We start from the raw sequence: 25,000 nt of genomic DNA on the forward strand, positions 1-25,000 counted from the left end.
AGGCCAGGCCTGCCAGCCGCACAAAAGAGCGGCTGCTGGTCCCGAAGGCGAGCACTACCCGCTCGCAGGGAGAGCCTGCCGTGACCCGGATTCAAACCGGGGTTGCTGCGGCCACAACGCAGAGTACTAACCACTATACGATCACGGCACGCCACCGCTCAAGCCGCACCCGGCCTCCTCCCTTCCTTGGTGGAATGCTTCCCTGCTGACAAGAAGGCATTTCCTTGGCAAACAGACAGAACGCTGTTCCCTTCCCCTTTGCGGACTTGGCATTTCACATCAAACGGCAGCCATGACGGTGCGCCGTAACCATCTACCAAGACGCGAGTCTTCCGTGGCACTGGGAATTTACCGCCACCGCGGCTCGTATTCCAAATCAGAACAGATGTGCAGGGAACTCATGATTTGCACGTGGTGGCAGGGTGGTTTAGAGATTAGCTTAAGGGGCGCGTAGCAGCAAAAGGAAAGATGGCGTGAGCTGAACGGCACCCTACTAGTATTTAAAAACGGCGCTGCCCCGTGTGAGGATCGAACTCACGACCTTCAGATTATGAGACTGACGCGCTACCTACTGCGCTAACGAGGCCACCAAGGAGCTGAGATTCTCCAAAGTCAGCCCGTTGTCAGTTGCCTGTCTCAGGTTTTCGCCAACGCCCGCATTTCAGGACTGTTCTTTACAGGTTCCACACTTTCTTTGCACCCTGACTTCACAAGCGCTAAAGTGCTTATCAACCACCAAACGCACAAAGCAAAAAGTGCGAGCCAGCCAGGAGTCGAACCTAGAATCTTCTGATCCGTAGTCAGACGCGTTATCCATTGCGCCACTGGACCCTTGCTCTGGTCTCTCCGCGTGGCATTTGCTTTACGTAAGGGAGACAACGGCCACGCCTCACTTGGGGAGGGAGAAGCAGAGCGCCTCCTAAAACTTTGTCTGTACGTGACGTCCAAGCCGCGCTGCAAAAGCACCAACCCCGCTTCTGTACAGGCTCGGAACACTTCGCTCAAAGCTTAAGTCCATTCCCATACCGGGAGTCGAACCCGGGCCGCCTGGGTGAAAACCAGGAATCCTAACCGCTAGACCATATGGGAAGCTTGCACTGCCCTCGGCTGGCCACCATGACCAATTTGTTACCTTCTTCTTCTCCCGTCTCTCCCTGCTGTCCTCCTGAGGCCAACTGGAGCTTTGCACCCTTCATCCTGATGGAACAGGCGGATGCGAAAACTGCTTGAGTGCCTCTTGCCAGGCCCAGCGTCCAAGGAGTCCTAATCCTGCGCGTGGACAGAAAACATCCTTGAGCTCTCCGCTCCATAAGACAGGTGCATTTCCATTTGCAGCGCTGGCTGGCCCACTCTATGTCTGCAAGAGGGCTTTGGATGAAGGCCAGGCCTGCCAGCCGCACAAAAGAGCAGCTGCTGGTCCCGAAGGCGAGCACTACCCGCTCGCAGCGAGAGCCTGCCGTGACCCGGATTCGAACCGGGGTTGCTGCGGCCACAACGCAGAGTACTAACCACTAAACGATCACGGCGCGCCACCGCTCAAGCCACACCCGGCCTCCTCCCTTCCTTGGTGGAATGCTTCCCTGCTGACAAGAAGGCATTTCCTTGGCAAACAGACAGAACGCTCTTCCCTTCCCCTTTGTGGACTTGGCATTTCACATCAAACGGCAGCCATGACGGTGCGCCGTAACCATCTACCAAGACGCGAGTCTTCCGTGGCACTGGGAATTTACCGCCACCGCAGCTCGTATTCCAAATCAGAACAGATGTGCAGGGAACTCATGATTTGCACGTGGTGGCAGGGTGGTTTAGAGATTAGCTTAAGGGGCGCGTAGCAGCAAAAGGAAAGATGGCGTGAGCTGAACGGCACCCTACTAGTATTTAAAAACGGCGCTGCCCCGTGTGAGGATCGAACTCACGACCTTCAGATTATGAGACTGACGCGCTACCTACTGCGCTAACGAGGCCACCAAGGAGCTGAGATTCTCCAAAGTCAGCCCGTTGTCAGTTGCCTGTCTCAGGTTTTCGCCAACGCCCGCATTTCAGGACTGTTCTTTACAGGTTCCACACTTTCTTTGCACCCTGACTTCACAAGCGCTAAAGTGCTTATCAACCACCAAACGCACAAAGCAAAAAGTGCGAGCCAGCCAGGAGTCGAACCTAGAATCTTCTGATCCGTAGTCAGACGCGTTATCCATTGCGCCACTGGCCCCTTGCTCTGGTCTCTCCGCGTGGCATTTGCTTTACGTAAGGGAGACAACGGCCACGCCTCACTTGGGGAGGGAGAAGCAGAGCGCCTCCTAAAACTTTGTCTGTACGTGACGTCCAAGCCGCGCTGCAAAAGCACCAACCCCGCTTCTGTACAGGCTCGGAACACTTCGCTCAAAGCTTAAGTCCATTCCCATACCAGGAGTCGAACCCGGGCCCCCTGGGTGAAAACCAGGAATCCTAACCGCTAGACCATATGGGAAGCTTGCACTGCCCTCGGCTGGCCACCATGACCAATTTGTTACCTTCTTCTTCTCCCGTCTCTCCCTGCTGTCCTCCTGAGGCCAACTGGAGCTTTGCACCCTTCATCCTGATGGAACAGGCGGATGCGAAAACTGCTTGAGTGCCTCTTGCCAGGCCCAGCGTCCAAGGAGTCCTAATCCTGCGCGTGGACAGAAAACATCCTTGAGCTCTCCGCTCCATAAGACAGGTGCATTTCCATTTGCAGCGCTGGCTGGCCCACTCTATGTCTGCAAGAGGGCTTTGGATGAAGGCCAGGCCTGCCAGCCGCACAAAAGAGCGGCTGCTGGTCCCGAAGGCGAGCACTACCCGCTCGCAGGGAGAGCCTGCCGTGACCCGGATTCAAACCGGGGTTGCTGCGGCCACAACGCAGAGTACTAACCACTATACGATCACGGCACGCCACCGCTCAAGCCGCACCCGGCCTCCTCCCTTCCTTGGTGGAATGCTTCCCTGCTGACAAGAAGGCATTTCCTTGGCAAACAGACAGAACGCTGTTCCCTTCCCCTTTGCGGACTTGGCATTTCACATCAAACGGCAGCCATGACGGTGCGCCGTAACCATCTACCAAGACGCGAGTCTTCCGTGGCACTGGGAATTTACCGCCACCGCGGCTCGTATTCCAAATCAGAACAGATGTGCAGGGAACTCATGATTTGCACGTGGTGGCAGGGTGGTTTAGAGATTAGCTTAAGGGGCGCGTAGCAGCAAAAGGAAAGATGGCGTGAGCTGAACGGCACCCTACTAGTATTTAAAAACGGCGCTGCCCCGTGTGAGGATCGAACTCACGACCTTCAGATTATGAGACTGACGCGCTACCTACTGCGCTAACGAGGCCACCAAGGAGCTGAGATTCTCCAAAGTCAGCCCGTTGTCAGTTGCCTGTCTCAGGTTTTCGCCAACGCCCGCATTTCAGGACTGTTCTTTACAGGTTCCACACTTTCTTTGCACCCTGACTTCACAAGCGCTAAAGTGCTTATCAACCACCAAACGCACAAAGCAAAAAGTGCGAGCCAGCCAGGAGTCGAACCTAGAATCTTCTGATCCGTAGTCAGACGCGTTATCCATTGCGCCACTGGCCCCTTGCTCTGGTCTCTCCGCGTGGCATTTGCTTTACGTAAGGGAGACAACGGCCACGCCTCACTTGGGGAGGGAGAAGCAGAGCGCCTCCTAAAACTTTGTCTGTACGTGACGTCCAAGCCGCGCTGCAAAAGCACCAACCCCGCTTCTGTACAGGCTCGGAACACTTCGCTCAAAGCTTAAGTCCATTCCCATACCGGGAGTCGAACCCGGGCCGCCTGGGTGAAAACCAGGAATCCTAACCGCTAGACCATATGGGAAGCTTGCACTGCCCTCGGCTGGCCACCATGACCAATTTGTTACCTTCTTCTTCTCCCGTCTCTCCCTGCTGTCCTCCTGAGGCCAACTGGAGCTTTGCACCCTTCATCCTGATGGAACAGGCGGATGCGAAAACTGCTTGAGTGCCTCTTGCCAGGCCCAGCGTCCAAGGAGTCCTAATCCTGCGCGTGGACAGAAAACATCCTTGAGCTCTCCGCTCCATAAGACAGGTGCATTTCCATTTGCAGCGCTGGCTGGCCCACTCTATGTCTGCAAGAGGGCTTTGGATGAAGGCCAGGCCTGCCAGCCGCACAAAAGAGCAGCTGCTGGTCCCGAAGGCGAGCACTACCCGCTCGCAGCGAGAGCCTGCCGTGACCCGGATTCGAACCGGGGTTGCTGCGGCCACAACGCAGAGTACTAACCACTAAACGATCACGGCGCGCCACCGCTCAAGCCACACCCGGCCTCCTCCCTTCCTTGGTGGAATGCTTCCCTGCTGACAAGAAGGCATTTCCTTGGCAAACAGACAGAACGCTCTTCCCTTCCCCTTTGTGGACTTGGCATTTCACATCAAACGGCAGCCATGACGGTGCGCCGTAACCATCTACCAAGACGCGAGTCTTCCGTGGCACTGGGAATTTACCGCCACCGCAGCTCGTATTCCAAATCAGAACAGATGTGCAGGGAACTCATGATTTGCACGTGGTGGCAGGGTGGTTTAGAGATTAGCTTAAGGGGCGCGTAGCAGCAAAAGGAAAGATGGCGTGAGCTGAACGGCACCCTACTAGTATTTAAAAACGGCGCTGCCCCGTGTGAGGATCGAACTCACGACCTTCAGATTATGAGACTGACGCGCTACCTACTGCGCTAACGAGGCCACCAAGGAGCTGAGATTCTCCAAAGTCAGCCCGTTGTCAGTTGCCTGTCTCAGGTTTTCGCCAACGCCCGCATTTCAGGACTGTTCTTTACAGGTTCCACACTTTCTTTGCACCCTGACTTCACAAGCGCTAAAGTGCTTATCAACCACCAAACGCACAAAGCAAAAAGTGCGAGCCAGCCAGGAGTCGAACCTAGAATCTTCTGATCCGTAGTCAGACGCGTTATCCATTGCGCCACTGGCCCCTTGCTCTGGTCTCTCCGCGTGGCATTTGCTTTACGTAAGGGAGACAACGGCCACGCCTCACTTGGGGAGGGAGAAGCAGAGCGCCTCCTAAAACTTTGTCTGTACGTGACGTCCAAGCCGCGCTGCAAAAGCACCAACCCCGCTTCTGTACAGGCTCGGAACACTTCGCTCAAAGCTTAAGTCCATTCCCATACCAGGAGTCGAACCCGGGCCCCCTGGGTGAAAACCAGGAATCCTAACCGCTAGACCATATGGGAAGCTTGCACTGCCCTCGGCTGGCCACCATGACCAATTTGTTACCTTCTTCTTCTCCCGTCTCTCCCTGCTGTCCTCCTGAGGCCAACTGGAGCTTTGCACCCTTCATCCTGATGGAACAGGCGGATGCGAAAACTGCTTGAGTGCCTCTTGCCAGGCCCAGCGTCCAAGGAGTCCTAATCCTGCGCGTGGACAGAAAACATCCTTGAGCTCTCCGCTCCATAAGACAGGTGCATTTCCATTTGCAGCGCTGGCTGGCCCACTCTATGTCTGCAAGAGGGCTTTGGATGAAGGCCAGGCCTGCCAGCCGCACAAAAGAGCGGCTGCTGGTCCCGAAGGCGAGCACTACCCGCTCGCAGCGAGAGCCTGCCGTGACCCGGATTCGAACCGGGGTTGCTGCGGCCACAACGCAGAGTACTAAACACTATACGATCACGGCACGCCACCGCTCAAGCCGCACCCGGCCTCCTCCCTTCCTTGGTGGAATGCTTCCCTGCTGACAAGAAGGCATTTCCTTGGCAAACAGACAGAACGCTGTTCCCTTCCCCTTTGCGGACTTGGCATTTCACATCAAACGGCAGCCATGACGGTGCGCCGTAACCATCTACCAAGACGCGAGTCTTCCGTGGCACTGGGAATTTACCGCCACCGCGGCTCGTATTCCAAATCAGAACAGATGTGCAGGGAACTCATGATTTGCACGTGGTGGCAGGGTGGTTTAGAGATTAGCTTAAGGGGCGCGTAGCAGCAAAAGGAAAGATGGCGTGAGCTGAACGGCACCCTACTAGTATTTAAAAACGGCGCTGCCCCGTGTGAGGATCGAACTCACGACCTTCAGATTATGAGACTGACGCGCTACCTACTGCGCTAACGAGGCCACCAAGGAGCTGAGATTCTCCAAAGTCAGCCCGTTGTCAGTTGCCTGTCTCAGGTTTTCGCCAACGCCCGCATTTCAGGACTGTTCTTTACAGGTTCCACACTTTCTTTGCACCCTGACTTCACAAGCGCTAAAGTGCTTATCAACCACCAAACGCACAAAGCAAAAAGTGCGAGCCAGCCAGGAGTCGAACCTAGAATCTTCTGATCCGTAGTCAGACGCGTTATCCATTGCGCCACTGGACCCTTGCTCTGGTCTCTCCGCGTGGCATTTGCTTTACGTAAGGGAGACAACGGCCACGCCTCACTTGGGGAGGGAGAAGCAGAGCGCCTCCTAAAACTTTGTCTGTACGTGACGTCCAAGCCGCGCTGCAAAAGCACCAACCCCGCTTCTGTACAGGCTCGGAACACTTCGCTCAAAGCTTAAGTCCATTCCCATACCGGGAGTCGAACCCGGGCAGCCTGGGTGAAAACCAGGAATCCTAACCGCTAGACCATATGGGAAGCTTGCACTGCCCTCGGCTGGCCACCATGACCAATTTGTTACCTTCTTCTTCTCCCGTCTCTCCCTGCTGTCCTCCTGAGGCCAACTGGAGCTTTGCACCCTTCATCCTGATGGAACAGGCGGATGCGAAAACTGCTTGATTGCCTCTTGCCAGGCCCAGCGTCCAAGGAGTCCTAATCCTGCGCGTGGACAGAAAACATCCTTGAGCTCTCCGCTCCATAAGACAGGTGCATTTCCATTTGCAGCGCTGGCTGGCCCACTCTATGTCTGCAAGAGGGCTTTGGATGAAGGCCAGGCCTGCCAGCCGCACAAAAGAGCGGCTGCTGGTCCCGAAGGCGAGCACTACCCGCTCGCAGCGAGAGCCTGCCGTGACCCGGATTCGAACCGGGGTTGCTGCGGCCACAACGCAGAGTACTAAACACTATACGATCACGGCGCGCCACCGCTCAAGCCGCACCCGGCCTCCTCCCTTCCTTGGTGGAATGCTTCCCTGCTGACAAGAAGGCATTTCCTTGGCAAACAGACAGAACGCTCTTCCCTTCCCCTTTGTGGACTTGGCATTTCACATCAAACGGCAGCCATGACGGTGCGCCGTAACCATCTACCAAGACGCGAGTCTTCCGTGGCACTGGGAATTTACCGCCACCGCGGCTCGTATTCCAAATCAGAACAGATGTGCAGGGAACTCATGATTTGCACGTGGTGGCAGGGTGGTTTAGAGATTAGCTTAAGGGGCGCGTAGCAGCAAAAGGAAAGATGGCGTGAGCTGAACGGCACCCTACTAGTATTTAAAAACGGCGCTGCCCCGTGTGAGGATCGAACTCACGACCTTCAGATTATGAGACTGACGCGCTACCTACTGCGCTAACGAGGCCACCAAGGAGCTGAGATTCTCCAAAGTCAGCCCGTTGTCAGTTGCCTGTCTCAGGTTTTCGCCAACGCCCGCATTTCAGGACTGTTCTTTACAGGTTCCACACTTTCTTTGCACCCTGACTTCACAAGCGCTAAAGTGCTTATCAACCACCAAACGCACAAAGCAAAAAGTGCGAGCCAGCCAGGAGTCGAACCTAGAATCTTCTGATCCGTAGTCAGACGCGTTATCCATTGCGCCACTGGCCCCTTGCTCTGGTCTCTCCGCGTGGCATTTGCTTTACGTAAGGGAGACAACGGCCACGCCTCACTTGGGGAGGGAGAAGCAGAGCGCCTCCTAAAACTTTGTCTGTACGTGACGTCCAAGCCGCGCTGCAAAAGCACCAACCCCGCTTCTGTACAGGCTCGGAACACTTCGCTCAAAGCTTAAGTCCATTCCCATACCAGGAGTCGAACCCGGGCCCCCTGGGTGAAAACCAGGAATCCTAACCGCTAGACCATATGGGAAGCTTGCACTGCCCTTGGCTGGCCACCATGACCAATTTGTTACCTTCTTCTTCTCCCGTCTCTCCCTGCTGTCCTCCTGAGGCCAACTGGAGCTTTGCACCCTTCATCCTGATGGAACAGGCGGATGCGAAAACTGCTTGAGTGCCTCTTGCCAGGCCCAGCGTCCAAGGAGTCCTAATCCTGCGCGTGGACAGAAAACATCCTTGAGCTCTCCGCTCCATAAGACAGGTGCATTTCCATTTGCAGCGCTGGCTGGCCCACTCTATGTCTGCAAGAGGGCTTTGGATGAAGGCCAGGCCTGCCAGCCGCACAAAAGAGCGGCTGCTGGTCCCGAAGGCGAGCACTACCCGCTCGCAGCGAGAGCCTGCCGTGACCCGGATTCGAACCGGGGTTGCTGCGGCCACAACGCAGAGTACTAAACACTATACGATCACGGCGCGCCACCGCTCAAGCCGCACCCGGCCTCCTCCCTTCCTTGGTGGAATGCTTCCCTGCTGACAAGAAGGCATTTCCTTGGCAAACAGACAGAACGCTCTTCCCTTCCCCTTTGTGGACTTGGCATTTCACATCAAACGGCAGCCATGACGGTGCGCCGTAACCATCTACCAAGACGCGAGTCTTCCGTGGCACTGGGAATTTACCGCCACCGCGGCTCGTATTCCAAATCAGAACAGATGTGCAGGGAACTCATGATTTGCACGTGGTGGCAGGGTGGTTTAGAGATTAGCTTAAGGGGCGCGTAGCAGCAAAAGGAAAGATGGCGTGAGCTGAACGGCACCCTACTAGTATTTAAAAACGGCGCTGCCCCGTGTGAGGATCGAACTCACGACCTTCAGATTATGAGACTGACGCGCTACCTACTGCGCTAACGAGGCCACCAAGGAGCTGAGATTCTCCAAAGTCAGCCCGTTGTCAGTTGCCTGTCTCAGGTTTTCGCCAACGCCCGCATTTCAGGACTGTTCTTTACAGGTTCCACACTTTCTTTGCACCCTGACTTCACAAGCGCTAAAGTGCTTATCAACCACCAAACGCACAAAGCAAAAAGTGCGAGCCAGCCAGGAGTCGAACCTAGAATCTTCTGATCCGTAGTCAGACGCGTTATCCATTGCGCCACTGGCCCCTTGCTCTGGTCTCTCCGCGTGGCATTTGCTTTACGTAAGGGAGACAACGGCCACGCCTCACTTGGGGAGGGAGAAGCAGAGCGCCTCCTAAAACTTTGTCTGTACGTGACGTCCAAGCCGCGCTGCAAAAGCACCAACCCCGCTTCTGTACAGGCTCGGAACACTTCGCTCAAAGCTTAAGTCCATTCCCATACCGGGAGTCGAACCCGGGCCGCCTGGGTGAAAACCAGGAATCCTAACCGCTAGACCATATGGGAAGCTTGCACTGCCCTCGGCTGGCCACCATGACCAATTTGTTACCTTCTTCTTCTCCCGTCTCTCCCTGCTGTCCTCCTGAGGCCAACTGGAGCTTTGCACCCTTCATCCTGATGGAACAGGCGGATGCGAAAACTGCTTGAGTGCCTCTTGCCAGGCCCAGCGTCCAAGGAGTCCTAATCCTGCGCGTGGACAGAAAACATCCTTGAGCTCTCCGCTCCATAAGACAGGTGCATTTCCATTTGCAGCGCTGGCTGGCCCACTCTATGTCTGCAAGAGGGCTTTGGATGAAGGCCAGGCCTGCCAGCCGCACAAAAGAGCAGCTGCTGGTCCCGAAGGCGAGCACTACCCGCTCGCAGCGAGAGCCTGCCGTGACCCGGATTCGAACCGGGGTTGCTGCGGCCACAACGCAGAGTACTAACCACTAAACGATCACGGCGCGCCACCGCTCAAGCCACACCCGGCCTCCTCCCTTCCTTGGTGGAATGCTTCCCTGCTGACAAGAAGGCATTTCCTTGGCAAACAGACAGAACGCTCTTCCCTTCCCCTTTGTGGACTTGGCATTTCACATCAAACGGCAGCCATGACGGTGCGCCGTAACCATCTACCAAGACGCGAGTCTTCCGTGGCACTGGGAATTTACCGCCACCGCAGCTCGTATTCCAAATCAGAACAGATGTGCAGGGAACTCATGATTTGCACGTGGTGGCAGGGTGGTTTAGAGATTAGCTTAAGGGGCGCGTAGCAGCAAAAGGAAAGATGGCGTGAGCTGAACGGCACCCTACTAGTATTTAAAAACGGCGCTGCCCCGTGTGAGGATCGAACTCACGACCTTCAGATTATGAGACTGACGCGCTACCTACTGCGCTAACGAGGCCACCAAGGAGCTGAGATTCTCCAAAGTCAGCCCGTTGTCAGTTGCCTGTCTCAGGTTTTCGCCAACGCCCGCATTTCAGGACTGTTCTTTACAGGTTCCACACTTTCTTTGCACCCTGACTTCACAAGCGCTAAAGTGCTTATCAACCACCAAACGCACAAAGCAAAAAGTGCGAGCCAGCCAGGAGTCGAACCTAGAATCTTCTGATCCGTAGTCAGACGCGTTATCCATTGCGCCACTGGCCCCTTGCTCTGGTCTCTCCGCGTGGCATTTGCTTTACGTAAGGGAGACAACGGCCACGCCTCACTTGGGGAGGGAGAAGCAGAGCGCCTCCTAAAACTTTGTCTGTACGTGACGTCCAAGCCGCGCTGCAAAAGCACCAACCCCGCTTCTGTACAGGCTCGGAACACTTCGCTCAAAGCTTAAGTCCATTCCCATACCAGGAGTCGAACCCGGGCCCCCTGGGTGAAAACCAGGAATCCTAACCGCTAGACCATATGGGAAGCTTGCACTGCCCTCGGCTGGCCACCATGACCAATTTGTTACCTTCTTCTTCTCCCGTCTCTCCCTGCTGTCCTCCTGAGGCCAACTGGAGCTTTGCACCCTTCATCCTGATGGAACAGGCGGATGCGAAAACTGCTTGAGTGCCTCTTGCCAGGCCCAGCGTCCAAGGAGTCCTAATCCTGCGCGTGGACAGAAAACATCCTTGAGCTCTCCGCTCCATAAGACAGGTGCATTTCCATTTGCAGCGCTGGCTGGCCCACTCTATGTCTGCAAGAGGGCTTTGGATGAAGGCCAGGCCTGCCAGCCGCACAAAAGAGCGGCTGCTGGTCCCGAAGGCGAGCACTACCCGCTCGCAGCGAGAGCCTGCCGTGACCCGGATTCGAACCGGGGTTGCTGCGGCCACAACGCAGAGTACTAAACACTATACGATCACGGCGCGCCACCGCTCAAGCCGCACCCGGCCTCCTCCCTTCCTTGGTGGAATGCTTCCCTGCTGACAAGAAGGCATTTCCTTGGCAAACAGACAGAACGCTCTTCCCTTCCCCTTTGTGGACTTGGCATTTCACATCAAACGGCAGCCATGACGGTGCGCCGTAACCATCTACCAAGACGCGAGTCTTCCGTGGCACTGGGAATTTACCGCCACCGCGGCTCGTATTCCAAATCAGAACAGATGTGCAGGGAACTCATGATTTGCACGTGGTGGCAGGGTGGTTTAGAGATTAGCTTAAGGGGCGCGTAGCAGCAAAAGGAAAGATGGCGTGAGCTGAACGGCACCCTACTAGTATTTAAAAACGGCGCTGCCCCGTGTGAGGATCGAACTCACGACCTTCAGATTATGAGACTGACGCGCTACCTACTGCGCTAACGAGGCCACCAAGGAGCTGAGATTCTCCAAAGTCAGCCCGTTGTCAGTTGCCTGTCTCAGGTTTTCGCCAACGCCCGCATTTCAGGACTGTTCTATACAGGTTCCACACTTTCTTTGCACCCTGACTTCACAAGCGCTAAAGTGCTTATCAACCACCAAACGCACAAAGCAAAAAGTGCGAGCCAGCCAGGAGTCGAACCTAGAATCTTCTGATCCGTAGTCAGACGCGTTATCCATTGCGCCACTGGCCCCTTGCTCTGGTCTCTCCGCGTGGCATTTGCTTTACGTAAGGGAGACAACGGCCACGCCTCACTTGGGGAGGGAGAAGCAGAGCGCCTCCTTAAACTTTGTCTGTACGTGACGTCCAAGCCGCGCTGCAAAAGCACCAACCCCGCTTCTGTACAGGCTCGGAACACTTCGCTCAAAGCTTAAGTCCATTCCCATACCGGGAGTCGAACCCGGGCCGCCTGGATGAAAACCAGGAATCCTAACCGCTAGACCATATGGGAAGCTTGCACTGCCCTCGGCTGGCCACCATGACCAATTTGTTACCTTCTTCTTCTCCCGTCTCTCCCTGCTGTCCTCCTGAGGCCAACTGGAGCTTTGCACCCTTCATCCTGATGGAACAGGCGGATGCGAAAACTGCTTGAGTGCCTCTTGCCAGGCCCAGCGTCCAAGGAGTCCTAATCCTGCGCGTGGACAGAAAACATCCTTGAGCTCTCCGCTCCATAAGACAGGTGCATTTCCATTTGCAGCGCTGGCTGGCCCACTCTATGTCTGCAAGAGGGCTTTGGATGAAGGCCAGGCCTGCCAGCCGCACAAAAGAGCTGCTGCTGGTCCCGAAGGCGAGCACTACCCGCTCGCAGCGAGAGCCTGCTGTGACCCGGATTCGAACCGGGGTTGCTGCGGCCACAACGCAGAGTACTAACCACTATACGATCACGGCGCGCCACCGCTCAAGCCGCACCCGGCCTCCTCCCTTCCTTGGTGGAATGCTTCCCTGCTGACAAGAAGGCATTTCCTTGGCAAACAGACAGAACGCTCTTCCCTTCCCCTTTGTGGACTTGGCATTTCACATCAAACGGCAGCCATGACGGTGCGCCGTAACCATCTACCAAGACGCGAGTCTTCCGTGGCACTGGGAATTTACCGCCACCGCGGCTCGTATTCCAAATCAGAACAGATGTGCAGGGAACTCATGATTTGCACGTGGTGGCAGGGTGGTTTAGAGATTAGCTTAAGGGGCGCGTAGCAGCAAAAGGAAAGATGGCGTGAGCTGAACGGCACCCTACTAGTATTTAAAAACGGCGCTGCCCCGTGTGAGGATCGAACTCACGACCTTCAGATTATGAGACTGACGCGCTACCTACTGCGCTAACGAGGCCACCAAGGAGCTGAGATTCTCCAAAGTCAGCCCGTTGTCAGTTGCCTGTCTCAGGTTTTCGCCAACGCCCGCATTTCAGGACTGTTCTTTACAGGTTCCACACTTTCTTTGCACCCTGACTTCACAAGCGCTAAAGTGCTTATCAACCACCAAACGCACAAAGCAAAAAGTGCGAGCCAGCCAGGAGTCGAACCTAGAATCTTCTGATCCGTAGTCAGACGCGTTATCCATTGCGCCACTGGCCCCTTGCTCTGGTCTCTCCGCGTGGCATTTGCTTTACGTAAGGGAGACAACGGCCACGCCTCACTTGGGGAGGGAGAAGCAGAGCGCCTCCTAAAACTTTGTCTGTACGTGACGTCCAAGCCGCGCTGCAAAAGCACCAACCCCGCTTCTGTACAGGCTCGGAACACTTCGCTCAAAGCTTAAGTCCATTCCCATACCAGGAGTCGAACCCGGGCCCCCTGGGTGAAAACCAGGAATCCTAACCGCTAGACCATATGGGAAGCTTGCACTGCCCTCGGCTGGCCACCATGACCAATTTGTTACCTTCTTCTTCTCCCGTCTCTCCCTGCTGTCCTCCTGAGGCCAACTGGAGCTTTGCACCCTTCATCCTGATGGAACAGGCGGATGCGAAAACTGCTTGAGTGCCTCTTGCCAGGCCCAGCGTCCAAGGAGTCCTAATCCTGCGCGTGGACAGAAAACATCCTTGAGCTCTCCGCTCCATAAGACAGGTGCATTTCCATTTGCAGCGCTGGCTGGCCCACTCTATGTCTGCAAGAGGGCTTTGGATGAAGGCCAGGCCTGCCAGCCGCACAAAAGAGCGGCTGCTGGTCCCGAAGGCGAGCACTACCCGCTCGCAGCGAGAGCCTGCCGTGACCCGGATTCGAACCGGGGTTGCTGCGGCCACAACGCAGAGTACTAAACACTATACGATCACGGCGCGCCACCGCTCAAGCCGCACCCGGCCTCCTCCCTTCCTTGGTGGAATGCTTCCCTGCTGACAAGAAGGCATTTCCTTGGCAAACAGACAGAACGCTCTTCCCTTCCCCTTTGTGGACTTGGCATTTCACATCAAACGGCAGCCATGACGGTGCGCCGTAACCATCTACCAAGACGCGAGTCTTCCGTGGCACTGGGAATTTACCGCCACCGCGGCTCGTATTCCAAATCAGAACAGATGTGCAGGGAACTCATGATTTGCACGTGGTGGCAGGGTGGTTTAGAGATTAGCTTAAGGGGCGCGTAGCAGCAAAAGGAAAGATGGCGTGAGCTGAACGGCACCCTACTAGTATTTAAAAACGGCGCTGCCCCGTGTGAGGATCGAACTCACGACCTTCAGATTATGAGACTGACGCGCTACCTACGGCGCTAACGAGGCCACCAAGGAGCTGAGATTCTCCAAAGTCAGCCCGTTGTCAGTTGCCTGTCTCAGGTTTTCGCCAACGCCCGCATTTCAGGACTGTTCTATACAGGTTCCACACTTTCTTTGCACCCTGACTTCACAAGCGCTAAAGTGCTTATCAACCACCAAACGCACAAAGCAAAAAGTGCGAGCCAGCCAGGAGTCGAACCTAGAATCTTCTGATCCGTAGTCAGACGCGTTATCCATTGCGCCACTGGCCCCTTGCTCTGGTCTCTCCGCGTGGCATTTGCTTTACGTAAGGGAGACAACGGCCACGCCTCACTTGGGGAGGGAGAAGCAGAGCGCCTCCTAAAACTTTGTCTGTACGTGACGTCCAAGCCGCGCTGCAAAAGCACCAACCCCGCTTCTGTACAGGCTCGGAACACTTCGCTCAAAGCTTAAGTCCATTCCCATACCAGGAGTCGAACCCGGGCCCCCTGGGTGAAAACCAGGAATCCTAACCGCTAGACCATATGGGAAGCTTGCACTGCCCTCGGCTGGCCACCATGACCAATTTGTTACCTTCTTCTTCTCCCGTCTCTCCCTGCTGTCCTCCTGAGGCCAACTGGAGCTTTGCACCCTTCATCCTGATGGAACAGGCGGATGCGAAAACTGCTTGAGTGCCTCTTGCCAGGCCCAGCGTCCAAGGAGTCCTAATCCTGCGCGTGGACAGAAAACATCCTTGAGCTCTCCGCTCCATAAGACAGGTGCATTTCCATTTGCAGCGCTGGCTGGCCCACTCTATGTCTGCAAGAGGGCTTTGGATGAAGGCCAGGCCTGCCAGCCGCACAAAAGAGCGGCTGCTGGTCCCGAAGGCGAGCACTACCCGCTCGCAGCGAGAGCCTGCCGTGACCCGGATTCGAACCGGGGTTGCTGCGGCCACAACGCAGAGTACTAAACACTATACGATCACGGCGCGCCACCGCTCAAGCCGCACCCGGCCTCCTCCCTTCCTTGGTGGAATGCTTCCCTGCTGACAAGAAGGCATTTCCTTGGCAAACAGACAGAACGCTCTTCCCTTCCCCTTTGTGGACTTGGCATTTCACATCAAACGGCAGCCATGACGGTGCGCCGTAACCATCTACCAAGACGCGAGTCTTCCGTGGCACTGGGAATTTACCGCCACCGCGGCTCGTATTCCAAATCAGAACAGATGTGCAGGGAACTCATGATTTGCACGTGGTGGCAGGGTGGTTTAGAGATTAGCTTAAGGGGCGCGTAGCAGCAAAAGGAAAGATGGCGTGAGCTGAACGGCACCCTACTAGTATTTAAAAACGGCGCTGCCCCGTGTGAGGATCGAACTCACGACCTTCAGATTATGAGACTGACGCGCTACCTACTGCGCTAACGAGGCCACCAAGGAGCTGAGATTCTCCAAAGTCAGCCCGTTGTCAGTTGCCTGTCTCAGGTTTTCGCCAACGCCCGCATTTCAGGACTGTTCTATACAGGTTCCACACTTTCTTTGCACCCTGACTTCACAAGCGCTAAAGTGCTTATCAACCACCAAACGCACAAAGCAAAAAGTGCGAGCCAGCCAGGAGTCGAACCTAGAATCTTCTGATCCGTAGTCAGACGCGTTATCCATTGCGCCACTGGCCCCTTGCTCTGGTCTCTCCGCGTGGCATTTGCTTTACGTAAGGGAGACAACGGCCACGCCTCACTTGGGGAGGGAGAAGCAGAGCGCCTCCTTAAACTTTGTCTGTACGTGACGTCCAAGCCGCGCTGCAAAAGCACCAACCCCGCTTCTGTACAGGCTCGGAACACTTCGCTCAAAGCTTAAGTCCATTCCCATACCGGGAGTCGAACCCGGGCCGCCTGGATGAAAACCAGGAATCCTAACCGCTAGACCATATGGGAAGCTTGCACTGCCCTTGGCTGGCCACCATGACCAATTTGTTACCTTCTTCTTCTCCCGTCTCTCCCTGCTGTCCTCCTGAGGCCAACTGGAGCTTTGCACCCTTCATCCTGATGGAACAGGCGGATGCGAAAACTGCTTGAGTGCCTCTTGCCAGGCCCAGCGTCCAAGGAGTCCTAATCCTGCGCGTGGACAGAAAACATCCTTGAGCTCTCCGCTCCATAAGACAGGTGCATTTCCATTTGCAGCGCTGGCTGGCCCACTCTATGTCTGCAAGAGGGCTTTGGATGAAGGCCAGGCCTGCCAGCCGCACAAAAGAGCTGCTGCTGGTCCCGAAGGCGAGCACTACCCGCTCGCAGCGAGAGCCTGCCGTGACCCAGATTCGAACCGGGGTTGCTGCGGCCACAACGCAGAGTACTAACCACTATACGATCACGGCGCGCCACCGCTCAAGCCGCACCCGGCCTCCTCCCTTCCTTGGTGGAATGCTTCCCTGCTGACAAGAAGGCATTTCCTTGGCAAACAGACAGAACGCTCTTCCCTTCCCCTTTGTGGACTTGGCATTTCACATCAAACGGCAGCCATGACGGTGCGCCGTAACCATCTACCAAGACGCGAGTCTTCCGTGGCACTGGGAATTTACCGCCACCGCGGCTCGTATTCCAAATCAGAACAGATGTGCAGGGAACTCATGATTTGCACGTGGTGGCAGGGTGGTTTAGAGATTAGCTTAAGGGGCGCGTAGCAGCAAAAGGAAAGATGGCGTGAGCTGAACGGCACCCTACTAGTATTTAAAAACAGCGCTGCCCCGTGTGAGGATCGAACTCACGACCTTCAGATTATGAGACTGACGCGCTACCTACTGCGCTAACGAGGCCACCAAGGAGCTGAGATTCTCCAAAGTCAGCCCGTTGTCAGTTGCCTGTCTCAGGTTTTCGCCAACGCCCGCATTTCAGGACTGTTCTTTACAGGTTCCACACTTTCTTTGCACCCTGACTTCACAAGCGCTAAAGTGCTTATCAACCACCAAACGCACAAAGCAAAAAGTGCGAGCCAGCCAGGAGTCGAACCTAGAATCTTCTGATCCGTAGTCAGACGCGTTATCCATTGCGCCACTGGCCCCTTGCTCTGGTCTCTCCGCGTGGCATTTGCTTTACGTAAGGGAGACAACGGCCACGCCTCACTTGGGGAGGGAGAAGCAGAGCGCCTCCTAAAACTTTGTCTGTACGTGACGTCCAAGCCGCGCTGCAAAAGCACCAACCCCGCTTCTGTACAGACTCGGAACACTTCGCTCAAAGCTTAAGTCCATTCCCATACCGGGAGTCGAACCCGGGCCGCCTGGGTGAAAACCAGGAATCCTGACCGCTAGACCATATGGGAAGCTTGCACTGCCCTCGGCTGGCCACCATGACCAATTTGTTACCTTCTTCTTCTCCCGTCTCTCCCTGCTGTCCTCCTGAGGCCAACTGGAGCTTTGCACCCTTCATCCTGATGGAACAGGCGGATGCGAAAACTGCTTGAGTGCCTCTTGCCAGGCCCAGCGTCCAAGGAGTCCTAATCCTGCGCGTGGACAGAAAACATCCTTGAGCTCTCCGCTCCATAAGACAGGTGCATTTCCATTTGCAGCGCTGGCTGGCCCACTCTATGTCTGCAAGAGGGCTTTGGATGAAGGCCAGGCCTGCCAGCCGCACAAAAGAGCGGCTGCTGGTCCCGAAGGCGAGCACTACCCGCTCGCAGGGAGAGCCTGCCGTGACCCGGATTCAAACCGGGGTTGCTGCGGCCACAACGCAGAGTACTAACCACTATACGATCACGGCACGCCACCGCTCAAGCCGCACCCGGCCTCCTCCCTTCCTTGGTGGAATGCTTCCCTGCTGACAAGAAGGCATTTCCTTGGCAAACAGACAGAACGCTGTTCCCTTCCCCTTTGCGGACTTGGCATTTCACATCAAACGGCAGCCATGACGGTGCGCCGTAACCATCTACCAAGACGCGAGTCTTCCGTGGCACTGGGAATTTACCGCCACCGCGGCTCGTATTCCAAATCAGAACAGATGTGCAGGGAACTCATGATTTGCACGTGGTGGCAGGGTGGTTTAGAGATTAGCTTAAGGGGCGCGTAGCAGCAAAAGGAAAGATGGCGTGAGCTGAACGGCACCCTACTAGTATTTAAAAACGGCGCTGCCCCGTGTGAGGATCGAACTCACGACCTTCAGATTATGAGACTGACGCGCTACCTACTGCGCTAACGAGGCCACCAAGGAGCTGAGATTCTCCAAAGTCAGCCCGTTGTCAGTTGCCTGTCTCAGGTTTTCGCCAACGCCCGCATTTCAGGACTGTTCTTTACAGGTTCCACACTTTCTTTGCACCCTGACTTCACAAGCGCTAAAGTGCTTATCAACCACCAAACGCACAAAGCAAAAAGTGCGAGCCAGCCAGGAGTCGAACCTAGAATCTTCTGATCCGTAGTCAGACGCGTTATCCATTGCGCCACTGGACCCTTGCTCTGGTCTCTCCGCGTGGCATTTGCTTTACGTAAGGGAGACAACGGCCACGCCTCACTTGGGGAGGGAGAAGCAGAGCGCCTCCTAAAACTTTGTCTGTACGTGACGTCCAAGCCGCGCTGCAAAAGCACCAACCCCGCTTCTGTACAGGCTCGGAACACTTCGCTCAAAGCTTAAGTCCATTCCCATACCGGGAGTCGAACCCGGGCCGCCTGGGTGAAAACCAGGAATCCTAACCGCTAGACCATATGGGAAGCTTGCACTGCCCTCGGCTGGCCACCATGACCAATTTGTTACCTTCTTCTTCTCCCGTCTCTCCCTGCTGTCCTCCTGAGGCCAACTGGAGCTTTGCACCCTTCATCCTGATGGAACAGGCGGATGCGAAAACTGCTTGAGTGCCTCTTGCCAGGCCCAGCGTCCAAGGAGTCCTAATCCTGCGCGTGGACAGAAAACATCCTTGAGCTCTCCGCTCCATAAGACAGGTGCATTTCCATTTGCAGCGCTGGCTGGCCCACTCTATGTCTGCAAGAGGGCTTTGGATGAAGGCCAGGCCTGCCAGCCGCACAAAAGAGCAGCTGCTGGTCCCGAAGGCGAGCACTACCCGCTCGCAGCGAGAGCCTGCCGTGACCCGGATTCGAACCGGGGTTGCTGCGGCCACAACGCAGAGTACTAACCACTAAACGATCACGGCGCGCCACCGCTCAAGCCACACCCGGCCTCCTCCCTTCCTTGGTGGAATGCTTCCCTGCTGACAAGAAGGCATTTCCTTGGCAAACAGACAGAACGCTCTTCCCTTCCCCTTTGTGGACTTGGCATTTCACATCAAACGGCAGCCATGACGGTGCGCCGTAACCATCTACCAAGACGCGAGTCTTCCGTGGCACTGGGAATTTACCGCCACCGCAGCTCGTATTCCAAATCAGAACAGATGTGCAGGGAACTCATGATTTGCACGTGGTGGCAGGGTGGTTTAGAGATTAGCTTAAGGGGCGCGTAGCAGCAAAAGGAAAGATGGCGTGAGCTGAACGGCACCCTACTAGTATTTAAAAACGGCGCTGCCCCGTGTGAGGATCGAACTCACGACCTTCAGATTATGAGACTGACGCGCTACCTACTGCGCTAACGAGGCCACCAAGGAGCTGAGATTCTCCAAAGTCAGCCCGTTGTCAGTTGCCTGTCTCAGGTTTTCGCCAACGCCCGCATTTCAGGACTGTTCTTTACAGGTTCCACACTTTCTTTGCACCCTGACTTCACAAGCGCTAAAGTGCTTATCAACCACCAAACGCACAAAGCAAAAAGTGCGAGCCAGCCAGGAGTCGAACCTAGAATCTTCTGATCCGTAGTCAGACGCGTTATCCATTGCGCCACTGGCCCCTTGCTCTGGTCTCTCCGCGTGGCATTTGCTTTACGTAAGGGAGACAACGGCCACGCCTCACTTGGGGAGGGAGAAGCAGAGCGCCTCCTAAAACTTTGTCTGTACGTGACGTCCAAGCCGCGCTGCAAAAGCACCAACCCCGCTTCTGTACAGGCTCGGAACACTTCGCTCAAAGCTTAAGTCCATTCCCATACCAGGAGTCGAACCCGGGCCCCCTGGGTGAAAACCAGGAATCCTAACCGCTAGACCATATGGGAAGCTTGCACTGCCCTCGGCTGGCCACCATGACCAATTTGTTACCTTCTTCTTCTCCCGTCTCTCCCTGCTGTCCTCCTGAGGCCAACTGGAGCTTTGCACCCTTCATCCTGATGGAACAGGCGGATGCGAAAACTGCTTGAGTGCCTCTTGCCAGGCCCAGCGTCCAAGGAGTCCTAATCCTGCGCGTGGACAGAAAACATCCTTGAGCTCTCCGCTCCATAAGACAGGTGCATTTCCATTTGCAGCGCTGGCTGGCCCACTCTATGTCTGCAAGAGGGCTTTGGATGAAGGCCAGGCCTGCCAGCCGCACAAAAGAGCGGCTGCTGGTCCCGAAGGCGAGCACTACCCGCTCGCAGGGAGAGCCTGCCGTGACCCGGATTCGAACCGGGGTTGCTGCGGCCACAACGCAGAGTACTAACCACTAAACGATCACGGCGCGCCACCGCTCAAGCCACACCCGGCCTCCTCCCTTCCTTGGTGGAATGCTTCCCTGCTGACAAGAAGGCATTTCCTTGGCAAACAGACAGAACGCTCTTCCCTTCCCCTTTGTGGACTTGGCATTTCACATCAAACGGCAGCCATGACGGTGCGCCGTAACCATCTACCAAGACGCGAGTCTTCCGTGGCACTGGGAATTTACCGCCACCGCAGCTCGTATTCCAAATCAGAACAGATGTGCAGGGAACTCATGATTTGCACGTGGTGGCAGGGTGGTTTAGAGATTAGCTTAAGGGGCGCGTAGCAGCAAAAGGAAAGATGGCGTGAGCTGAACGGCACCCTACTAGTATTTAAAAACGGCGCTGCCCCGTGTGAGGATCGAACTCACGACCTTCAGATTATGAGACTGACGCGCTACCTACTGCGCTAACGAGGCCACCAAGGAGCTGAGATTCTCCAAAGTCAGCCCGTTGTCAGTTGCCTGTCTCAGGTTTTCGCCAACGCCCGCATTTCAGGACTGTTCTTTACAGGTTCCACACTTTCTTTGCACCCTGACTTCACAAGCGCTAAAGTGCTTATCAACCACCAAACGCACAAAGCAAAAAGTGCGAGCCAGCCAGGAGTCGAACCTAGAATCTTCTGATCCGTAGTCAGACGCGTTATCCATTGCGCCACTGGCCCCTTGCTCTGGTCTCTCCGCGTGGCATTTGCTTTACGTAAGGGAGACAACGGCCACGCCTCACTTGGGGAGGGAGAAGCAGAGCGCCTCCTAAAACTTTGTCTGTACGTGACGTCCAAGCCGCGCTGCAAAAGCACCAACCCCGCTTCTGTACAGGCTCGGAACACTTCGCTCAAAGCTTAAGTCCATTCCCATACCAGGAGTCGAACCCGGGCCCCCTGGGTGAAAACCAGGAATCCTAACCGCTAGACCATATGGGAAGCTTGCACTGCCCTCGGCTGGCCACCATGACCAATTTGTTACCTTCTTCTTCTCCCGTCTCTCCCTGCTGTCCTCCTGAGGCCAACTGGAGCTTTGCACCCTTCATCCTGATGGAACAGGCGGATGCGAAAACTGCTTGAGTGCCTCTTGCCAGGCCCAGCGTCCAAGGAGTCCTAATCCTGCGCGTGGACAGAAAACATCCTTGAGCTCTCCGCTCCATAAGACAGGTGCATTTCCATTTGCAGCGCTGGCTGGCCCACTCTATGTCTGCAAGAGGGCTTTGGATGAAGGCCAGGCCTGCCAGCCGCACAAAAGAGCGGCTGCTGGTCCCGAAGGCGAGCACTACCCGCTCGCAGCGAGAGCCTGCCGTGACCCGGATTCGAACCGGGGTTGCTGCGGCCACAACGCAGAGTACTAAACACTATACGATCACGGCACGCCACCGCTCAAGCCGCACCCGGCCTCCTCCCTTCCTTGGTGGAATGCTTCCCTGCTGACAAGAAGGCATTTCCTTGGCAAACAGACAGAACGCTGTTCCCTTCCCCTTTGCGGACTTGGCATTTCACATCAAACGGCAGCCATGACGGTGCGCCGTAACCATCTACCAAGACGCGAGTCTTCCGTGGCACTGGGAATTTACCGCCACCGCGGCTCGTATTCCAAATCAGAACAGATGTGCAGGGAACTCATGATTTGCACGTGGTGGCAGGGTGGTTTAGAGATTAGCTTAAGGGGCGCGTAGCAGCAAAAGGAAAGATGGCGTGAGCTGAACGGCACCCTACTAGTATTTAAAAACGGCGCTGCCCCGTGTGAGGATCGAACTCACGACCTTCAGATTATGAGACTGACGCGCTACCTACTGCGCTAACGAGGCCACCAAGGAGCTGAGATTCTCCAAAGTCAGCCCGTTGTCAGTTGCCTGTCTCAGGTTTTCGCCAACGCCCGCATTTCAGGACTGTTCTTTACAGGTTCCACACTTTCTTTGCACCCTGACTTCACAAGCGCTAAAGTGCTTATCAACCACCAAACGCACAAAGCAAAAAGTGCGAGCCAGCCAGGAGTCGAACCTAGAATCTTCTGATCCGTAGTCAGACGCGTTATCCATTGCGCCACTGGACCCTTGCTCTGGTCTCTCCGCGTGGCATTTGCTTTACGTAAGGGAGACAACGGCCACGCCTCACTTGGGGAGGGAGAAGCAGAGCGCCTCCTAAAACTTTGTCTGTACGTGACGTCCAAGCCGCGCTGCAAAAGCACCAACCCCGCTTCTGTACAGGCTCGGAACACTTCGCTCAAAGCTTAAGTCCATTCCCATACCGGGAGTCGAACCCGGGCAGCCTGGGTGAAAACCAGGAATCCTAACCGCTAGACCATATGGGAAGCTTGCACTGCCCTCGGCTGGCCACCATGACCAATTTGTTACCTTCTTCTTCTCCCGTCTCTCCCTGCTGTCCTCCTGAGGCCAACTGGAGCTTTGCACCCTTCATCCTGATGGAACAGGCGGATGCGAAAACTGCTTGAGTGCCTCTTGCCAGGCCCAGCGTCCAAGGAGTCCTAATCCTGCGCGTGGACAGAAAACATCCTTGAGCTCTCCGCTCCATAAGACAGGTGCATTTCCATTTGCAGCGCTGGCTGGCCCACTCTATGTCTGCAAGAGGGCTTTGGATGAAGGCCAGGCCTGCCAGCCGCACAAAAGAGCAGCTGCTGGTCCCGAAGGCGAGCACTACCCGCTCGCAGTGAGAGCCTGCCGTGACCCGGATTCGAACCGGGGTTGCTGCGGCCACAACGCAGAGTACTAACCACTAAACGATCACGGCGCGCCACCGCTCAAGCCACACCCGGCCTCCTCCCTTCCTTGGTGGAATGCTTCCCTGCTGACAAGAAGGCATTTCCTTGGCAAACAGACAGAACGCTCTTCCCTTCCCCTTTGTGGACTTGGCATTTCACATCAAACGGCAGCCATGACGGTGCGCCGTAACCATCTACCAAGACGCGAGTCTTCCGTGGCACTGGGAATTTACCGCCACCGCAGCTCGTATTCCAAATCAGAACAGATGTGCAGGGAACTCATGATTTGCACGTGGTGGCAGGGTGGTTTAGAGATTAGCTTAAGGGGCGCGTAGCAGCAAAAGGAAAGATGGCGTGAGCTGAACGGCACCCTACTAGTATTTAAAAACGGCGCTGCCCCGTGTGAGGATCGAACTCACGACCTTCAGATTATGAGACTGACGCGCTACCTACTGCGCTAACGAGGCCACCAAGGAGCTGAGATTCTCCAAAGTCAGCCCGTTGTCAGTTGCCTGTCTCAGGTTTTCGCCAACGCCCGCATTTCAGGACTGTTCTTTACAGGTTCCACACTTTCTTTGCACCCTGACTTCACAAGCGCTAAAGTGCTTATCAACCACCAAACGCACAAAGCAAAAAGTGCGAGCCAGCCAGGAGTCGAACCTAGAATCTTCTGATCCGTAGTCAGACGCGTTATCCATTGCGCCACTGGCCCCTTGCTCTGGTCTCTCCGCGTGGCATTTGCTTTACGTAAGGGAGACAACGGCCACGCCTCACTTGGGGAGGGAGAAGCAGAGCGCCTCCTAAAACTTTGTCTGTACGTGACGTCCAAGCCGCGCTGCAAAAGCACCAACCCCGCTTCTGTACAGGCTCGGAACACTTCGCTCAAAGCTTAAGTCCATTCCCATACCAGGAGTCGAACCCGGGCCCCCTGGGTGAAAACCAGGAATCCTAACCGCTAGACCATATGGGAAGCTTGCACTGCCCTCGGCTGGCCACCATGACCAATTTGTTACCTTCTTCTTCTCCCGTCTCTCCCTGCTGTCCTCCTGAGGCCAACTGGAGCTTTGCACCCTTCATCCTGATGGAACAGGCGGATGCGAAAACTGCTTGAGTGCCTCTTGCCAGGCCCAGCGTCCAAGGAGTCCTAATCCTGCGCGTGGACAGAAAACATCCTTGAGCTCTCCGCTCCATAAGACAGGTGCATTTCCATTTGCAGCGCTGGCTGGCCCACTCTATGTCTGCAAGAGGGCTTTGGATGAAGGCCAGGCCTGCCAGCCGCACAAAAGAGCGGCTGCTGGTCCCGAAGGCGAGCACTACCCGCTCGCAGCGAGAGCCTGCCGTGACCCGGATTCGAACCGGGGTTGCTGCGGCCACAACGCAGAGTACTAAACACTATACGATCACGGCGCGCCACCGCTCAAGCCGCACCCGGCCTCCTCCCTTCCTTGGTGGAAT

At 55.7% G+C, this 25,000-nt stretch overlaps 57 non-coding genes across 57 annotated transcripts; all 57 read right to left on the reverse strand.

Annotated features, from left to right (window-relative positions):
• Positions 1 to 76: 76 nt before the first annotated feature.
• Positions 77 to 148, reverse strand: trnah-gug (transfer RNA histidin (anticodon GUG)). Its single transcript has one exon. It is a non-coding gene; the product is annotated as a tRNA-His (tRNA).
• A 365-nt stretch (positions 149 to 513) lies between these two features.
• Positions 514 to 586, reverse strand: trnam-cau (transfer RNA methionine (anticodon CAU)). Its single transcript has one exon. It is a non-coding gene; the product is annotated as a tRNA-Met (tRNA).
• Positions 587 to 758: 172 nt separating this feature from the next.
• trnar-acg (transfer RNA arginine (anticodon ACG)) lies at positions 759 to 832 on the reverse strand. The gene has a single exon. It is a non-coding gene; the product is annotated as a tRNA-Arg (tRNA).
• A 185-nt stretch (positions 833 to 1,017) lies between these two features.
• trnae-uuc (transfer RNA glutamic acid (anticodon UUC)) lies at positions 1,018 to 1,089 on the reverse strand. Its single transcript has one exon. It is a non-coding gene; the product is annotated as a tRNA-Glu (tRNA).
• Positions 1,090 to 1,891: 802 nt separating this feature from the next.
• On the reverse strand, positions 1,892 to 1,964 carry trnam-cau (transfer RNA methionine (anticodon CAU)). The gene has a single exon. It is a non-coding gene; the product is annotated as a tRNA-Met (tRNA).
• Positions 1,965 to 2,136: 172 nt separating this feature from the next.
• Positions 2,137 to 2,209, reverse strand: trnar-acg (transfer RNA arginine (anticodon ACG)). Its single transcript has one exon. It is a non-coding gene; the product is annotated as a tRNA-Arg (tRNA).
• A 186-nt stretch (positions 2,210 to 2,395) lies between these two features.
• Positions 2,396 to 2,467, reverse strand: trnae-uuc (transfer RNA glutamic acid (anticodon UUC)). The gene has a single exon. It is a non-coding gene; the product is annotated as a tRNA-Glu (tRNA).
• A 365-nt stretch (positions 2,468 to 2,832) lies between these two features.
• trnah-gug (transfer RNA histidin (anticodon GUG)) lies at positions 2,833 to 2,904 on the reverse strand. The gene has a single exon. It is a non-coding gene; the product is annotated as a tRNA-His (tRNA).
• Positions 2,905 to 3,269: 365 nt separating this feature from the next.
• Positions 3,270 to 3,342, reverse strand: trnam-cau (transfer RNA methionine (anticodon CAU)). The gene has a single exon. It is a non-coding gene; the product is annotated as a tRNA-Met (tRNA).
• A 172-nt stretch (positions 3,343 to 3,514) lies between these two features.
• trnar-acg (transfer RNA arginine (anticodon ACG)) lies at positions 3,515 to 3,587 on the reverse strand. Its single transcript has one exon. It is a non-coding gene; the product is annotated as a tRNA-Arg (tRNA).
• Positions 3,588 to 3,773: 186 nt separating this feature from the next.
• Positions 3,774 to 3,845, reverse strand: trnae-uuc (transfer RNA glutamic acid (anticodon UUC)). The gene has a single exon. It is a non-coding gene; the product is annotated as a tRNA-Glu (tRNA).
• An 802-nt stretch (positions 3,846 to 4,647) lies between these two features.
• On the reverse strand, positions 4,648 to 4,720 carry trnam-cau (transfer RNA methionine (anticodon CAU)). The gene has a single exon. It is a non-coding gene; the product is annotated as a tRNA-Met (tRNA).
• A 172-nt stretch (positions 4,721 to 4,892) lies between these two features.
• Positions 4,893 to 4,965, reverse strand: trnar-acg (transfer RNA arginine (anticodon ACG)). The gene has a single exon. It is a non-coding gene; the product is annotated as a tRNA-Arg (tRNA).
• Positions 4,966 to 5,151: 186 nt separating this feature from the next.
• On the reverse strand, positions 5,152 to 5,223 carry trnae-uuc (transfer RNA glutamic acid (anticodon UUC)). The gene has a single exon. It is a non-coding gene; the product is annotated as a tRNA-Glu (tRNA).
• Positions 5,224 to 6,025: 802 nt separating this feature from the next.
• Positions 6,026 to 6,098, reverse strand: trnam-cau (transfer RNA methionine (anticodon CAU)). Its single transcript has one exon. It is a non-coding gene; the product is annotated as a tRNA-Met (tRNA).
• Positions 6,099 to 6,270: 172 nt separating this feature from the next.
• trnar-acg (transfer RNA arginine (anticodon ACG)) lies at positions 6,271 to 6,344 on the reverse strand. The gene has a single exon. It is a non-coding gene; the product is annotated as a tRNA-Arg (tRNA).
• A 185-nt stretch (positions 6,345 to 6,529) lies between these two features.
• trnae-uuc (transfer RNA glutamic acid (anticodon UUC)) lies at positions 6,530 to 6,601 on the reverse strand. Its single transcript has one exon. It is a non-coding gene; the product is annotated as a tRNA-Glu (tRNA).
• Positions 6,602 to 7,403: 802 nt separating this feature from the next.
• On the reverse strand, positions 7,404 to 7,476 carry trnam-cau (transfer RNA methionine (anticodon CAU)). The gene has a single exon. It is a non-coding gene; the product is annotated as a tRNA-Met (tRNA).
• A 172-nt stretch (positions 7,477 to 7,648) lies between these two features.
• On the reverse strand, positions 7,649 to 7,721 carry trnar-acg (transfer RNA arginine (anticodon ACG)). Its single transcript has one exon. It is a non-coding gene; the product is annotated as a tRNA-Arg (tRNA).
• A 186-nt stretch (positions 7,722 to 7,907) lies between these two features.
• Positions 7,908 to 7,979, reverse strand: trnae-uuc (transfer RNA glutamic acid (anticodon UUC)). The gene has a single exon. It is a non-coding gene; the product is annotated as a tRNA-Glu (tRNA).
• Positions 7,980 to 8,781: 802 nt separating this feature from the next.
• trnam-cau (transfer RNA methionine (anticodon CAU)) lies at positions 8,782 to 8,854 on the reverse strand. Its single transcript has one exon. It is a non-coding gene; the product is annotated as a tRNA-Met (tRNA).
• A 172-nt stretch (positions 8,855 to 9,026) lies between these two features.
• On the reverse strand, positions 9,027 to 9,099 carry trnar-acg (transfer RNA arginine (anticodon ACG)). The gene has a single exon. It is a non-coding gene; the product is annotated as a tRNA-Arg (tRNA).
• Positions 9,100 to 9,285: 186 nt separating this feature from the next.
• Positions 9,286 to 9,357, reverse strand: trnae-uuc (transfer RNA glutamic acid (anticodon UUC)). The gene has a single exon. It is a non-coding gene; the product is annotated as a tRNA-Glu (tRNA).
• Positions 9,358 to 10,159: 802 nt separating this feature from the next.
• trnam-cau (transfer RNA methionine (anticodon CAU)) lies at positions 10,160 to 10,232 on the reverse strand. Its single transcript has one exon. It is a non-coding gene; the product is annotated as a tRNA-Met (tRNA).
• Positions 10,233 to 10,404: 172 nt separating this feature from the next.
• trnar-acg (transfer RNA arginine (anticodon ACG)) lies at positions 10,405 to 10,477 on the reverse strand. Its single transcript has one exon. It is a non-coding gene; the product is annotated as a tRNA-Arg (tRNA).
• Positions 10,478 to 10,663: 186 nt separating this feature from the next.
• On the reverse strand, positions 10,664 to 10,735 carry trnae-uuc (transfer RNA glutamic acid (anticodon UUC)). The gene has a single exon. It is a non-coding gene; the product is annotated as a tRNA-Glu (tRNA).
• An 802-nt stretch (positions 10,736 to 11,537) lies between these two features.
• On the reverse strand, positions 11,538 to 11,610 carry trnam-cau (transfer RNA methionine (anticodon CAU)). The gene has a single exon. It is a non-coding gene; the product is annotated as a tRNA-Met (tRNA).
• A 172-nt stretch (positions 11,611 to 11,782) lies between these two features.
• trnar-acg (transfer RNA arginine (anticodon ACG)) lies at positions 11,783 to 11,855 on the reverse strand. Its single transcript has one exon. It is a non-coding gene; the product is annotated as a tRNA-Arg (tRNA).
• A 186-nt stretch (positions 11,856 to 12,041) lies between these two features.
• Positions 12,042 to 12,113, reverse strand: trnae-uuc (transfer RNA glutamic acid (anticodon UUC)). The gene has a single exon. It is a non-coding gene; the product is annotated as a tRNA-Glu (tRNA).
• Positions 12,114 to 12,915: 802 nt separating this feature from the next.
• Positions 12,916 to 12,988, reverse strand: trnam-cau (transfer RNA methionine (anticodon CAU)). The gene has a single exon. It is a non-coding gene; the product is annotated as a tRNA-Met (tRNA).
• A 172-nt stretch (positions 12,989 to 13,160) lies between these two features.
• trnar-acg (transfer RNA arginine (anticodon ACG)) lies at positions 13,161 to 13,233 on the reverse strand. The gene has a single exon. It is a non-coding gene; the product is annotated as a tRNA-Arg (tRNA).
• A 186-nt stretch (positions 13,234 to 13,419) lies between these two features.
• Positions 13,420 to 13,491, reverse strand: trnae-uuc (transfer RNA glutamic acid (anticodon UUC)). The gene has a single exon. It is a non-coding gene; the product is annotated as a tRNA-Glu (tRNA).
• Positions 13,492 to 14,293: 802 nt separating this feature from the next.
• On the reverse strand, positions 14,294 to 14,366 carry trnam-cau (transfer RNA methionine (anticodon CAU)). Its single transcript has one exon. It is a non-coding gene; the product is annotated as a tRNA-Met (tRNA).
• Positions 14,367 to 14,538: 172 nt separating this feature from the next.
• trnar-acg (transfer RNA arginine (anticodon ACG)) lies at positions 14,539 to 14,611 on the reverse strand. The gene has a single exon. It is a non-coding gene; the product is annotated as a tRNA-Arg (tRNA).
• A 186-nt stretch (positions 14,612 to 14,797) lies between these two features.
• On the reverse strand, positions 14,798 to 14,869 carry trnae-uuc (transfer RNA glutamic acid (anticodon UUC)). Its single transcript has one exon. It is a non-coding gene; the product is annotated as a tRNA-Glu (tRNA).
• An 802-nt stretch (positions 14,870 to 15,671) lies between these two features.
• On the reverse strand, positions 15,672 to 15,744 carry trnam-cau (transfer RNA methionine (anticodon CAU)). Its single transcript has one exon. It is a non-coding gene; the product is annotated as a tRNA-Met (tRNA).
• A 172-nt stretch (positions 15,745 to 15,916) lies between these two features.
• Positions 15,917 to 15,989, reverse strand: trnar-acg (transfer RNA arginine (anticodon ACG)). The gene has a single exon. It is a non-coding gene; the product is annotated as a tRNA-Arg (tRNA).
• Positions 15,990 to 16,175: 186 nt separating this feature from the next.
• trnae-uuc (transfer RNA glutamic acid (anticodon UUC)) lies at positions 16,176 to 16,247 on the reverse strand. The gene has a single exon. It is a non-coding gene; the product is annotated as a tRNA-Glu (tRNA).
• An 802-nt stretch (positions 16,248 to 17,049) lies between these two features.
• On the reverse strand, positions 17,050 to 17,122 carry trnam-cau (transfer RNA methionine (anticodon CAU)). The gene has a single exon. It is a non-coding gene; the product is annotated as a tRNA-Met (tRNA).
• Positions 17,123 to 17,294: 172 nt separating this feature from the next.
• On the reverse strand, positions 17,295 to 17,367 carry trnar-acg (transfer RNA arginine (anticodon ACG)). Its single transcript has one exon. It is a non-coding gene; the product is annotated as a tRNA-Arg (tRNA).
• Positions 17,368 to 17,553: 186 nt separating this feature from the next.
• On the reverse strand, positions 17,554 to 17,625 carry trnae-uuc (transfer RNA glutamic acid (anticodon UUC)). The gene has a single exon. It is a non-coding gene; the product is annotated as a tRNA-Glu (tRNA).
• Positions 17,626 to 17,990: 365 nt separating this feature from the next.
• Positions 17,991 to 18,062, reverse strand: trnah-gug (transfer RNA histidin (anticodon GUG)). Its single transcript has one exon. It is a non-coding gene; the product is annotated as a tRNA-His (tRNA).
• A 365-nt stretch (positions 18,063 to 18,427) lies between these two features.
• Positions 18,428 to 18,500, reverse strand: trnam-cau (transfer RNA methionine (anticodon CAU)). Its single transcript has one exon. It is a non-coding gene; the product is annotated as a tRNA-Met (tRNA).
• A 172-nt stretch (positions 18,501 to 18,672) lies between these two features.
• On the reverse strand, positions 18,673 to 18,746 carry trnar-acg (transfer RNA arginine (anticodon ACG)). The gene has a single exon. It is a non-coding gene; the product is annotated as a tRNA-Arg (tRNA).
• A 185-nt stretch (positions 18,747 to 18,931) lies between these two features.
• On the reverse strand, positions 18,932 to 19,003 carry trnae-uuc (transfer RNA glutamic acid (anticodon UUC)). The gene has a single exon. It is a non-coding gene; the product is annotated as a tRNA-Glu (tRNA).
• An 802-nt stretch (positions 19,004 to 19,805) lies between these two features.
• Positions 19,806 to 19,878, reverse strand: trnam-cau (transfer RNA methionine (anticodon CAU)). The gene has a single exon. It is a non-coding gene; the product is annotated as a tRNA-Met (tRNA).
• A 172-nt stretch (positions 19,879 to 20,050) lies between these two features.
• Positions 20,051 to 20,123, reverse strand: trnar-acg (transfer RNA arginine (anticodon ACG)). Its single transcript has one exon. It is a non-coding gene; the product is annotated as a tRNA-Arg (tRNA).
• Positions 20,124 to 20,309: 186 nt separating this feature from the next.
• On the reverse strand, positions 20,310 to 20,381 carry trnae-uuc (transfer RNA glutamic acid (anticodon UUC)). Its single transcript has one exon. It is a non-coding gene; the product is annotated as a tRNA-Glu (tRNA).
• Positions 20,382 to 21,183: 802 nt separating this feature from the next.
• On the reverse strand, positions 21,184 to 21,256 carry trnam-cau (transfer RNA methionine (anticodon CAU)). The gene has a single exon. It is a non-coding gene; the product is annotated as a tRNA-Met (tRNA).
• A 172-nt stretch (positions 21,257 to 21,428) lies between these two features.
• trnar-acg (transfer RNA arginine (anticodon ACG)) lies at positions 21,429 to 21,501 on the reverse strand. The gene has a single exon. It is a non-coding gene; the product is annotated as a tRNA-Arg (tRNA).
• Positions 21,502 to 21,687: 186 nt separating this feature from the next.
• Positions 21,688 to 21,759, reverse strand: trnae-uuc (transfer RNA glutamic acid (anticodon UUC)). The gene has a single exon. It is a non-coding gene; the product is annotated as a tRNA-Glu (tRNA).
• Positions 21,760 to 22,561: 802 nt separating this feature from the next.
• On the reverse strand, positions 22,562 to 22,634 carry trnam-cau (transfer RNA methionine (anticodon CAU)). The gene has a single exon. It is a non-coding gene; the product is annotated as a tRNA-Met (tRNA).
• A 172-nt stretch (positions 22,635 to 22,806) lies between these two features.
• trnar-acg (transfer RNA arginine (anticodon ACG)) lies at positions 22,807 to 22,880 on the reverse strand. Its single transcript has one exon. It is a non-coding gene; the product is annotated as a tRNA-Arg (tRNA).
• Positions 22,881 to 23,065: 185 nt separating this feature from the next.
• Positions 23,066 to 23,137, reverse strand: trnae-uuc (transfer RNA glutamic acid (anticodon UUC)). Its single transcript has one exon. It is a non-coding gene; the product is annotated as a tRNA-Glu (tRNA).
• An 802-nt stretch (positions 23,138 to 23,939) lies between these two features.
• trnam-cau (transfer RNA methionine (anticodon CAU)) lies at positions 23,940 to 24,012 on the reverse strand. The gene has a single exon. It is a non-coding gene; the product is annotated as a tRNA-Met (tRNA).
• A 172-nt stretch (positions 24,013 to 24,184) lies between these two features.
• On the reverse strand, positions 24,185 to 24,257 carry trnar-acg (transfer RNA arginine (anticodon ACG)). The gene has a single exon. It is a non-coding gene; the product is annotated as a tRNA-Arg (tRNA).
• A 186-nt stretch (positions 24,258 to 24,443) lies between these two features.
• On the reverse strand, positions 24,444 to 24,515 carry trnae-uuc (transfer RNA glutamic acid (anticodon UUC)). Its single transcript has one exon. It is a non-coding gene; the product is annotated as a tRNA-Glu (tRNA).
• Between the last annotated feature and the right edge of the window lie 485 nt (positions 24,516 to 25,000).

The sequence above is a fragment of the Hoplias malabaricus genome, chromosome 7, assembly GCF_029633855.1.
Source record: "Hoplias malabaricus isolate fHopMal1 chromosome 7, fHopMal1.hap1, whole genome shotgun sequence".
Classification (NCBI taxonomy): Eukaryota; Metazoa; Chordata; class Actinopteri; order Characiformes; family Erythrinidae; genus Hoplias; species Hoplias malabaricus.